The sequence below is a fragment of the Leptodactylus fuscus genome, chromosome 5, assembly GCF_031893055.1.
Source record: "Leptodactylus fuscus isolate aLepFus1 chromosome 5, aLepFus1.hap2, whole genome shotgun sequence".
NCBI lineage: Eukaryota > Metazoa > Chordata > Amphibia > Anura > Leptodactylidae > Leptodactylus > Leptodactylus fuscus.
Window position 1 is genome coordinate 65,269,904 of NC_134269.1, and position 12,982 is coordinate 65,282,885.

The following is a 12,982-nucleotide window of genomic DNA, read 5'->3' on the forward strand; positions in this document are numbered from 1 at the left end:
GGAATGGATACATAGAACCACCTTTCACCTACAGAAGGCTAAAAAAGTTTGCATTTTATGCTGCATGCTATTCCATACAGTGACACCTGGGCACCTACGTAGGACAGGGGCCACTTTATGTCCTCTGTTTTTACATTATTTTAAAGCATTCCCTGGAAGTTTTTCAGGGGCATATAATTAAACTGATTGAATACCAAAGTGTGAATAGAGCCTATAACCACGAGGACTAATGCAATGCCAAATGTGGCCACCCATGGTGACTGATGACCCCTTCATTCTAAAGGTAATTGCCTGTAAAATCATATGACCATTGACCATCACAGGTGGGTGGGGTTTTAGTTGGAAGCAACAGCCAGACCTTGATGTCTCTGCTGTTGGCTAAATGGTGCATGCCACCTAAGGCTGTGACCATTCGGGGATTCTGTCCCCTATTCCACTTACAATATGTGGAGAGAAAGTCCTGGAGAGAATGGACTCTTCTCTCTGACCATTTCAGAGAGAAGAGTCCTGGTGGAAACCAGGAGGAAAACTGTCGGACCCCATTATAGTCTATGGGATCCGCAGGTTTCCAAGGGTAATTGTTTTTTAAGCAGATTGGCTTTCCAAACCAAGAAACCCCAATGCTAGTGTGAACCTAGCATAAGCTAAGGCCCCATCTTGTAAAAAACGAGTTTTTTTTTTGTTGCAGATTTTTGTTGCATTTTTTTTTTTTTTTTGAGCCAAAGCCAGGAGTGGATTTAAGGGAAGACAAAAGTATAATAGCTTCCTTTACATTTCCCATTCCTTTCAAAGTCACTCTTGACTTTGGCTCAAAAAACACAGTAAGGGCTCGTTCACATCTGCGTTGTGAACTCCGTTGTGCAGGTTTCCGTTTCCTGCCTAAAACAGAGCAGGATACGGAAACCTGCAGGAGTCTCTCTCACCCATTCATTTGAATGGGTGAGAGAGATGTCCGGCCGTGAGCGGCGGTGAGCGTTTTAGGCTCTCCGCCGCGAAACCGGGTTTTATAATCCGGACACAGAGTCGGACATGCAGTACTCTGTGTCCGGATAAAAAAAATCCGGTTTCGCGGTGGAGAGCATAAAACGCTCACCGCCGCTCACGGCCGGACCCGGTCTGAGCTTTCCAACTTCTGGCATGCAGAAGACGGAAAGCTCAGAACGGACAGGTGAACGCTAGTGTGAACCTAGTGTAAGGCTGCGGCCCCACGTTACCGAAATGCAGCTTTTTTTTATTGCAGATTTTGTTGCGTTTTTTTGAGCCAAAGCCAACAATGGCTATAAAAGGAATGGGAACTCTATAGAAAGTTCTTATATTTCTCCCTTCTGCTCAATCCACTCCTGGCTTTAGCTCAAAAAAACACATCAAAACCTGCAACAAAAAAGCTGCGTTTCTGGAATGTGGGTCCTTAGCCTAAATCTTCAACAAAAAAATACCTATCCCACAATGTGGGGCCTCAGTCTGAGGCTCCTTGTGGGCGACCGTGACTGTGGTCAGTGTGCTATCCGTGTACAGTATTTCCCAGATACCACACTGAGTCATTCATTTTTAAGGGCCCGTACACCTGAATGACACAGTCCCATGTGTGGGCCGACACTCCAGGTCGCAAAATAAAGTACAAGTCCTATTCCTGTGCTGTAATATAAGGGAATTTCCTATTCCTGTGCTATTTTGCGACACTTGCTTCTGTGGCTCCTATTCATTTAATGTTGTGCTTTTAATTTATAGCCTTAGGCTGAGGCCCCACATCGTTTTTCTGTTGCAAATCTTGTTTTGTTTTTTTGAGCCAAAGCCAGAAGTGGATTGAGCAGAAGGTAGAAGTATAAGAACTTCCTATATATTTCCCATTACATTACATTCTTGGCTTTGGCTCAAAAAACCGCAGCAAAATCTGCAACAGAAAAAGCTTGTGGGGCCTTAGCCTACGGCCAGGGCCCCACGGGACGTAAACGCCGCAATTTGCCCACAGTGAAGACGCTGGGGGAAAAATCGCAGCGTTGTACAGTGCAAGCAAAGTGGATGGGGTCCATGTGAATCCCATCCCCACTTTGCGGAAAATATCGCAGCTCGGACACGCTGCGATTTGCAAAGCCGTTGCGGCTTTGCAAATCGCAGCATGTCAATTATATCTACAGAAAAGCCGGCGGCTTTCCCGTAGATATAATTGTACCAGAAAGTTTGCAGAGGAAAACGCCGCAAACTTTCTGTTGAAAGCGTTGCGGAAAGAACCGCAGTACATTCACGCCGCAGTTCTTTCTGCAGCGCTTTAGCGCTGCGATTACAGCCCGTGGGGCCTTAGCCTAAAACAGTTTTCAGGAACTCTAGGCCTTATTCACAAACACTTTTTTCATAGGTTAATCAATGTAAAACAAACAAAAAAGTTGTATGTGAAGGAAGCCCAAAGAGTCCCTGAACACTTTTCAGGTGTTGTGCACCAACTTTATTCAACAGCTGAGTCTTCATGGTCTGGCATTTTGTATCTGAGAAGGCTATGGAGAGAAACCCAGCAGATGCTACATTTTGAGGATAATTCTGGTGACTCTAAAAAAGTTACAGAAGTGCTAAAGCTGCAACTTGTAGCCTCCAGGCACCAAAAGCTACAGTGCACACAGGCACATTAGTAACAGGAGGGGCACTGCACTTCCCCTGACCCACCACTATAAAGTGGGTAGGGTTGCCAAGAGTAACCTGCACACTTCCTATTCACTGCTGTAAATTAAGGCGTCCAGAGGCTGATCTGTTTGGGGCTCAGGTGTCGCACCCCTAAAGATCACATACTAATAACCTATCCTGTTAATAGGTTTTTAATATGAAAAATCCTTTCAGGGCTGGACAACTCCGTTAAGATGATAAAAGCATAGGAATTATTTTAGTATTGACCCTAATGCATGCTGTCCTACTTTGGCAGTATATACCCTGAGGTATAGGTACTCCTTATGTTGACATATTCATCTCTGGATTAAGGTTTCTAGAGGACAACTTTCCTTCTACCAGATTCATACAGAATACTACTGAAAAATTCTCTATGTAAAATTGCAAACATATGAACGTACAGAAAGGCCATGTAAAAGTCTATTTGCTGTATTAAAGAGGATCTTTCATGTCCTTCAGTGCCTTGAATTTGCTGGTATCTGCTCCATTGCAAAGATATTAGTGCCAAAAGTTTCGGCACCGATATCCTCACGGCCTGGTGATGATGCTGAGCTGTAAAGCTAGCCCCACTAACAGTGCAGGTATATTGGTGCCAAAACTAACGGCAATGATATCTCTGCCATCGAAATACAAACTGGCAAAGCGGTGAGCTTTCTAGCAGTATATAACATCTCTAATGTCAGAGGACATGATAGGTCCTCTTTAAGGCTCTGTACATTTGGAGATTTACAGAGCCACTATACTGACATGTTCATGAATTCATGGGGCTCATGGACACAGCAAAGCCAAGTGCAAATGTCCAGTGTGGTGGCACAAGGACTCCTTATGTACAGATGTAGCAAAGGATAACATGACTTACAATGCGTTACCATTACACACATGGCACAGAGTGTTAACTCTTTCAGTGGGTTTTCAATGAATTTTGTTGCCTTCTGAGATGGGATATAAAGGCTCAGAAAGTACCAAGCTGCAGAAAGTCACATTAAACAAAGTTACAGCTGTATGTGTATAATACAGCCAGAAGTACTAGAGGCATTGCCAGACCTGTTATCTCTCTGTCTTATATAGAATATCTCAGTGAAATTCTGGAAATATTTTCCTGAACTTGAAGTTCACTGCAAACCTTAGAGACAGTCAGACAGACAGTGCCAGGAAGGGTCTGAACCTGACATTATGTCTGGAGTGAGCCCTGGCCTGGTCCCTGCTGCCCCTCCTCCCTATCTCTCCTGTCCGGCTAGGTAGCATCCCTGTTTGCTTTTCCCTCAGCCTCCCTGGTTGGAGAGGGCTGTGAGTTCCCAGCCCATCATACAGAGCTGTCAGTCCCTGTGTGAGCTCTTGGGCTCCAGGCAGCCTGACATTGGAGGGGAGGGCAGAGCTGCCTCATCTGTCTGAGAGGTGTAAGAAGAGCCCCGGCTCAGGAGGACACACAGTCCAGCAGAGTGAGGGGAGTGGGGAGGGGGCTGCCGGCTGCTCTCACTGGCAACAGACCCCAGCAAGAGGGATGATGGAGGACAATTCCAGCCGGACCCAGAGCTCCTGACTCCTGAGGAGGGGAGGTGAGAGGCATGGGGGTGCGGGCTCGGTCCAGGGGGTGCACAGGGACACAAGGTTACCGCTTTCCCCTGCAGCCCTGGAGGCTTCTCCTGCTCTCTGAGTGACTATCCCGCCTCCTGCAGCTGCTGCTCCTCCCTGCCCCGTGTCTGTCAGCCTTCCTGGAGCTGGAGCCGGCTTCTCACCTCTTCTATATGTCTCAGCAGCACCAATAATAGATGTATGTAGAGTGGGGCTCTGCCATAATAGAATAATAATAATAATAATAATAATAATAATAATCATAATAATATAATAATAATAATAATTAATAATAGCTTTTTAGGACCACAGTGCAACTACATAAGAGAGAACACATTGTAAAATCTTGTATAGGACTGACAGGACATCTATGAATGGAGCTTATTAAAAGTTTACTTCAGAAAAGTAGTAACCTAATAAATGTCTCCAGATATCTGAGGAGATGTCACCCGTGCTACTGGGTATGACAGGTTTATGGATCTGAATATGACAGAATATGGTGGAAATGTCCAAACAATATAGCAAATGTCTCCTGAGAACAGACAATGGCGGTCTTTGGCCGTAATACTGAAAGAAGGTTTTAGGCTAAAACCGCATTTTGCGGAAACACAGCTTTTTTTTTTGCAGATTTTGTTGCGATTTTTTTTTTTTTAGCCAAAGCCACAAGTGTGTTTAGCAGAAGGGAGAAGTAAGAACTTCCTATATATTTCCTTTCCTCTTGTAGTCATTCTTGGCTTTGGCTTAAAAAAAAAACTGCAACAAAAAAAGCTGCGTTTCTGCAATGTGGGGCTTTAGGCTTAAGGAGTCTTCTGTGGACGTCTCTCTAACTCTTTATATGCGCATATGTGGAGTAGTTGCCCATAGCAAAAATCCATATTTAAAGGGGTATTCCAGTAAATACTAGTTATCCTCTGTCCATAGGATAAGGGATAGCTGTCTGCTTGGTGGAGTCCTTCTGTTGGGACCCCCAGTGATCATAAGAACAGGGATCTGTGTGCCCAGCTTGAATAAAGTGGTAGGTCGCATGCTCCATTCATATTGAGCACACAGGATTCTTGTGGGGGTCTCAGCAGTTGGAGTCCCACCACTCACACAGTCACCCCTTATCCCTTTAATAGAGAATAATTTCTAACTACGAGAACACCCCTTGGAAGGACTTGGCATGAATTTTTTATGGTCTGTGCTTGACTTCAGTGGTAGCGGAGTAGTGCAGGTGCCCAGCTACTATACAGGGACTGGGGCTAACCACTTCCAGCTGTCTGCTGTGTATAGTACAGGTGCCCGGCTACTATACAGGGACTGGGGCCAACCACTTCCAGCTCTCTGCTGTATATAGTACAGGTTCCCGGCTACTATACAGGGACTGGGTCCAACCACTTCCAGCTGTCTGCTGTGTATAGTACAGGTGCCTGGCTACTATACAGGGACTGGGGCCAACCACTTCCAGCTGTCTGCTGTGTATAGTACAGGTGCCCGGCTACAATACAGGGACTGGGTCCAACCACTTCCAGCTGTCTGCTGTGTATAGTACAGGTGCCCGGCTACTATACAGGGATCGGGGCCAACCACTTCCAGCTGTCTGTTGTGTATAGTACAGGTGCCCGGCTACTATACAGGGACTGAAGCCAACCACTTCCACCTCTCTGCTGTGTATAGTACAGGTGCCCAGCTACTATACAGGGACTGGGGCCAACCACTTTCAGCTGTCTGCTGTGTATAGTACAGGTGCCCGGCTACTATACAAGGACTGGGGCCAACCACTTCCAGCTGTCTGTTGTGTATAGTACAGGTGCCCGGCTACTATACAGGGACTGGGGCCAACCACTTCCACCTCTCTGCTGTGTATAGTACAGGTGCCCGGCTACTATACAGGGACAGGGGCCAACCACTTCCAGCTCTCTGCTGTGTATAGTACAGGTGCCCGGCTACTATACAGGGACTGAAGCCAACCACTTCCACCTCTCTGCTGTGTATAGTACAGGTGCCCAGCTACTATACAGGGACTGGGGCCAACCACTTCCAGCTCTCTGCTGTGTATAGTACAGGTGGCCGGCTACTATACAGGGACTGGAGCCAACCACTTCCAGCTCTCTGCTGTATATAGTACAGGTGCCCGGCTACTATACAGGGACTGGGGCCAACCACTTCCAGCTGTCTGCTGTGTATAGTACAGGTGCCCGGCTACTATACAGGGACTGGGGCCAACCACTTCCAGCTGTCTGCTGTGTATAGTACAGGTGCCCGGCTACTATACAGGGACCGGGGCCAACCACTTCCAGCTGTCTGCTGTGTATAGTACAGGTGCCCAGCTACTATACAGGGACTGGGGCCAACCACTTCCAGCTGTCTGCTGTGTATAGTACAGGTGCCCGGCTACTATACAGGGACTGGGGCCAACCACTTCCAGCTGTCTGCTGTGTATAGTACAGGTGCCCGGCTACTATACAGGGACGGGGGCCAACCACTTCCAGCTCTCTGCTGTGTATAGTACAGGTGCCCGGCTACTATACAGGGACTGGGGCCAACCACTTCCAGCTGTCTGCTGTGTATAGTACAGGTGCCCGGCTACTATACAGGGACTGGGGCCAACCACTTCCAGCTGTCTGTTGTGTATAGTACAGGTGCCCGGCTACTATACAGGGATCGGGGCCAACCACTTCCACCTCTCTGCTGTGTATAGTACAGGTGCCCGGCTACTATACAGGGACTGGGGCCAACCACTTCCAGCTCTCTGCTGTGTATAGTACAGGTGCCTGGCTACTATACAGGGACTGGGGCCAACCACTTCCAGCTCTCTGCTGTGTATAGTACAGGTGCCTGGCTACTATACAGGGACCGGGGCCAACCACTTCCAGCTCTTTGCTGTGTATAGTACAGGTGCCCGGCTACTATACAGGGACTGGGGCCAACCACTTCCAGCTGTCTGTTGTGTATAGTACAGGTGCCCGGCTACTATACAGGGATCGGGGCCAACCACTTCCACCTCTCTGCTGTGTATAGTACAGGTGCCCGGCTACTATACAGGGATCGGGGCCAACCACTTCCACCTCTCTGCTGTGTATAGTACAGGTGCCCAGCTACTATACAGGGACTGGGTCCAACCACTTCCAGCTGTCTGCTGTGTATAGTACAGGTGCCCGGCTACTATACAGGGACTGGGGCCAACCACTTCCAGCTGTCTGCTGTGTATAGTACAGGTGCCCGGCTACTATACAGGGACTGGGTCCAACCACTTCCAGCTGTCTGCTGTGTATAGTACAGGTGCCCGGCTACTATACAGGGACTGAAGCCAACCACTTCCACCTCTCTGCTGTGTATAGTACAGGTGCCCGGCTACTATACAGGGATCGGGGCCAACCACTTCCAGCTGTCTGTTGTGTATAGTACAGGTGCCCGGCTACTATACAGGGACTGAAGCCAACCACTTCCACCTCTCTGCTGTGTATAGTACAGGTGCCCAGCTACTATACAGGGACTGGGGCCAACCACTTTCAGCTGTCTGCTGTGTATAGTACAGGTGCCCGGCTACTATACAAGGACTGGGGCCAACCACTTCCAGCTGTCTGTTGTGTATACTACAGGTGCCCGGCTACTATACAGGGACTGGGGCCAACCACTTCCACCTCTCTGCTGTGTATAGTACAGGTGCCCGGCTACTATACAGGGACGGGGGCCAACCACTTCCAGCTCTCTGCTGTGTATAGTACAGGTGCCCGGCTACTATACAGGGACCGGGGCCAACCACTTCCAGCTGTCTGCTGTGTATAGTACAGGTGCCCAGCTACTATACAGGGACCGGGGCCAACCACTTCCAGCTGTCTGCTGTGTATAGTACAGGTGCCCGGCTACTATACAGGGACCGGGGCCAACCACTTCCAGCTGTCTGCTGTGTATAGTACAGGTGCCCAGCTACTATACAGGGACTGGGGCCAACCACTTCCAGCTGTCTGCTGTGTATAGTACAGGTGCCCGGCTACTATACAGGGACTGGGGCCAACCACTTCCAGCTGTCTGCTGTGTATAGTACAGGTGCCCGGCTACTATACAGGGACCGGGGCCAACCACTTCCAGCTCTCTGCTGTGTATAGTACAGGTGCCCGGCTACTATACAGGGACTGGGGCCAACCACTTCCAGCTGTCTGCTGTGTATAGTACAGGTGCCCGGCTACTATACAGGGACTGGGGCCAACCACTTCCAGCTGTCTGTTGTGTATAGTACAGGTGCCCGGCTACTATACAGGGATCGGGGCCAACCACTTCCACCTCTCTGCTGTGTATAGTACAGGTGCCCGGCTACTATACAGGGATCGGGGCCAACCACTTCCACCTCTCTGCTGTGTATAGTACAGGTGCCCAGCTACTATACAGGGACTGGGTCCAACCACTTCCAGCTGTCTGCTGTGTATAGTACAGGTGCCCGGCTACTATACAGGGACTGGGGCCAACCACTTCCAGCTGTCTGCTGTGTATAGTACAGGTGCCCGGCTACTATACAGGGACTGGGTCCAACCACTTCCAGCTGTCTGCTGTGTATAGTACAGGTGCCCGGCTACTATACAGGGATCGGGGCCAACCACTTCCAGCTGTCTGTTGTGTATAGTACAGGTGCCCGGCTACTATACAGGGACTGAAGCCAACCACTTCCACCTCTCTGCTGTGTATAGTACAGGTGCCCAGCTACTATACAGGGACTGGGGCCAACCACTTCCAGCTGTCTGCTGTGTATAGTACAGGTGCCCGGCTACTATACAGGGACCGGGGCCAACCACTTCCAGCTGTCTGCTGTGTATAGTACAGGTGCCCAGCTACTATACAGGGACTGGGGCCAACCACTTCCAGCTGTCTGCTGTGTATAGTACAGGTGCCCGGCTACTATACAGGGACTGGGGCCAACCACTTCCAGCTGTCTGTTGTGTATAGTACAGGTGCCCGGCTACTATACAGGGACCGGGGCCAACCACTTCCAGCTCTCTGCTGTGTATAGTACAGGTGCCCGGCTACTATACAGGGACCGGGGCCAACCACTTCCAGCTGTCTGCTGTGTATAGTACAGGTGCCCGGCTACTATACAGGGACCGGGGCCAACCACTTCCAGCTCTCTGCTGTGTATAGTACAGGTGCCCGGCTACTATACAGGGACTGGGGCCAACCACTTCCAGCTGTCTGCTGTGTATAGTACAGGTGCCCGGCTACTATACAGGGACTGGGGCCAACCACTTCCAGCTGTCTGTTGTGTATAGTACAGGTGCCCGGCTACTATACAGGGATCGGGGCCAACCACTTCCACCTCTCTGCTGTGTATAGTACAGGTGCCCGGCTACTATACAGGGACTGGGGCCAACCACTTCCAGCTGTCTGCTGTGTATAGTACAGGTGCCTGGCTACTATACAGGGACCGGGGCCAACCACTTCCAGCTCTCTGCTGTGTATAGTACAGGTGCCCGGCTACTATACAGGGACTGGGGCCAACCACTTCCAGCTGTCTGCTGTGTATAGTACAGGTGCCCGGCTACTATACAGGGACTGGGGCCAACCACTTCCAGCTCTCTGCTGTGTATAGTACAGGTGCCTGGCTACTATACAGGGACCGGGGCCAACCACTTCCAGCTGTCTGCTGTGTATAGTACAGGTGCCCGGCTACTATACAGGGACGGGGGCCAACCACTTCCAGCTGTCTGCTGTGTATAGTACAGGTGCCCGGCTACTATACAGGGACTGGGGCCAACCACTTCCAGCTCTCTGCTGTGTATAGTACAGGTGCCCGGCTACTATACAGGGACTGGGGCCAACCACTTCCAGCTCTCTGCTGTGTATAGTACAGGTGCCCGGCTACTATACAGGGACCGGGGCCAACCACTTCCAGCTGTCTGCTGTGTATAGTACAGGTGCCCGGCTACTATACAAGGACTGGGGCCAACCACTTCCAGCTGTCTGCTGTGTATAGTACAGGTGCCCGGCTACTATACAGGGACTGGGGCTAACCACTTCCAGCTGTCTGTTGTGTATAGTACAGGTGCCCGGCTACTATACAGGGACCGGGGCCAACCACTTCCAGCTCTCTGCTGTATATAGTACAGGTGCCTGGCTACTATACATGGACCGGGGCCAACCACTTCCAGCTCTCTGCTGTGTATAGTACAGGTGCCCGGCTACTATACAAGGACTGGGGCCAACCACTTCCAGCTCTCTGCTGTGTATAGTACAGGTGCCCGGCTACTATACAGGGACTGGGGCCAACCACTTCCAGCTCTCTGCTGTGTATAGTACAGGTGCCCGGCTACTATACAGGGACTGGGGCCAACCACTTCCAGCTCTCTGCTGTGTATAGTACAGGTGCCCGGCTACTATACAGGGACTGGAGCCAACCACTTCCAGCTCTCTGTTGTGTATAGTACAGGTGCCCGGCTACTATACAGGGACTGGGGCCAACCACTTCAAGCTCTCTGCTGTGTATAGTACAGGTGCCCGGCTACTATACAGGGACTGGGGCCAACCACTTCCAGCTGTCTGCTGTGTATAGTACAGGTGCCCGGCTACTATACAGGGACTGGGGCCAACCACTTCCAGCTCTCTGCTGTGTATAGTACAGGTGCCCGGTTACTATACAGGGACTGGGGCCAACCAATTCCAGCTCTCTGCTGTGTATAGTACAGGTGCCCGGCTGCTATACAGGGACTGGGGCCAACCACTTCCAGCTGTCTGCTGTGTATAGTACAGGTGCCCGGCTACTATACAGGGACGGGGGCCAACCACTTCCAGCTCTCTGCTGTGTATAGTACAGGTGCCCGGCTACTATACAGGGACTGGGGCCAACCACTTCCAGCTCTCTGCTGTGTATAGTACAGGTGCCCGGCTACTATACAGGGACGGGGGCCAACCACTTCCAGCTGTCTGCTGTGTATAGTACAGGTGCCCGGCTACTATACAGGGACTGGGTCCAACCACTTCCAGCTCTCTGCTGTGTATAGTACAGGTGCCCGGCTACTATACAGGGACTGGGGCCAACCACTTCCAGCTCTCTGCTGTGTATAGTACAGGTGCCCGGCTACTATACAGGGACCGGGGCCAACCACTTCCAGCTGTCTGCTGTATATAGTACAGGTGCCCGGCTACTATACAGGGACTGGGGCCAACCACTTCCAGCTGTCTGCTGTGTACAGTACAGGTGCCCGGCTACTATACAGGGACTGGGGCCAACCACTTCCAGCTGTCTGTTGTGTATAGTACAGGTGCCCGGCTACTATACAGGGACGGGGGCCAACCACTTCCAGCTCTCTGCTGTGTATAGTACAGGTGCCCGGCTACTATACAGGGACTGGAGCCAACCACTTCCAGCTCTCTGTTGTGTATAGTACAGGTGCCCGGCTACTATACATGGACCGGGGCCAACCACTTCCAGCTGTCTGCTGTATATAGTACAGGTGCCTGGCTACTATACAGGGACTGGAGCCAACCACTTCCAGCTCTCTGCTGTGTATAGTACAGGTGCCCGGCTACTATACAGGGACTGGGGCCAACCACTTCCAGCTCTCTGCTGTGTATAGTACAGGTGCCCGGCTACTATACAGGGACTGGGGCCAACCACTTCCAGCTCTCTGCTGTGTATAGTACAGGTGCCCGGCTACTATACAGGGACTGGGGCCAACCACTTCCAGCTGTCTGCTGTGTATAGTACAGGTACCCGGCTACTATACAGGGACTGGGGCCAACCACTTCCAGCTCTCTGCTGTGTATAGTACAGGTGCCCGGTTACTATACAGGGACTGGGGCCAACCACTTCCAGCTCTCTGCTGTGTATAGTACAGGTGCCCGGCTACTATACAGGGACCGGGGCCAACCACTTCCAGCTCTCTGCTGTGTATAGTACAGGTGCCTGGCTACTATACAGGGACTGGGGCCAACCACTTCCAGCTGTCTGCTGTGTATAGTACAGGTGCCCGGCTACTATACAGGGACTGGAGCCAACCACTTCCAGCTCTCTGTTGTGTATAGTACAGGTGCCCGGCTACTATACAGGGACCGGGGCCAACCACTTCCAGCTGTCTGCTGTGTATAGTACAGGTGCCCGGCTACTATACAGGGACTGGGGCCAACCACTTCCAGCTGTCTGCTGTGTATAGTACAGGTGCCCAAAACAGCCCCTTACACTGGTCCATAGGATAAGCCAGAAAAATCTGGCCAACCCGATTAAGGTTACATTTATCAACTAGTCTCTGGAAAATAAGAGATGAAATCTGTTACTATGGACAGTTACTCTTTTGCTCTCAGATGTGAGCTGTGCACATGTCAGTGTCTTGTGGATTGGCCATAAATCAGGATTCTGCCCATTGTGCGCCCCCTCTAATTAATTTTCTTTACTGCTGATTTTGTTTTATTTTGATACATCTCCCCCATTGTGTGTTCCCCAGCACATTGCGATTGTAAGAACCCTTTTGCACCATGTTAGGGAGGAGCTTGGTTTTTTTTGCAATTACATCAGAAATCTTGAGTAAATTCATTGACAAATCTGAAAAATGTATTTTTTTTTTCTATAGAAGCAAGTATATGAGTAAGTAAAGGATCAAGGGTTAAGCAGCTGTATAACCGCCTGTATATGATAGGCTTCCTTTTATGTTCTTTGTATGCATCTGAACTACTGCTGACTATATACTGTGCTATATGATATGTCTTCCAGATGGCTTTGTAGTTGCTGTCAGCAGAAGGGTTGGAGGATCATTATATAGTCATACATAGGTTCATGTATACAGTATGAACACGT

At 50.3% G+C, this 12,982-nt stretch overlaps 1 protein-coding gene across 1 annotated transcript in view; it reads left to right on the forward strand.

Moving 5' to 3' along the window:
- Window positions 1–4,109: 4,109 nt before the first annotated feature.
- The window catches only part of LOC142202921 (cell surface hyaluronidase CEMIP2-like), a 74,742-nt gene continuing 65,869 nt past the window's right edge, over window positions 4,110–12,982 (forward strand). Inside the window, exon 1 of the mRNA XM_075273308.1 lies at window positions 4,110–4,208. The gene's annotated coding sequence lies outside the window, so the exon portion shown is untranslated. The remainder of the gene's footprint in view (window positions 4,209–12,982) is intronic.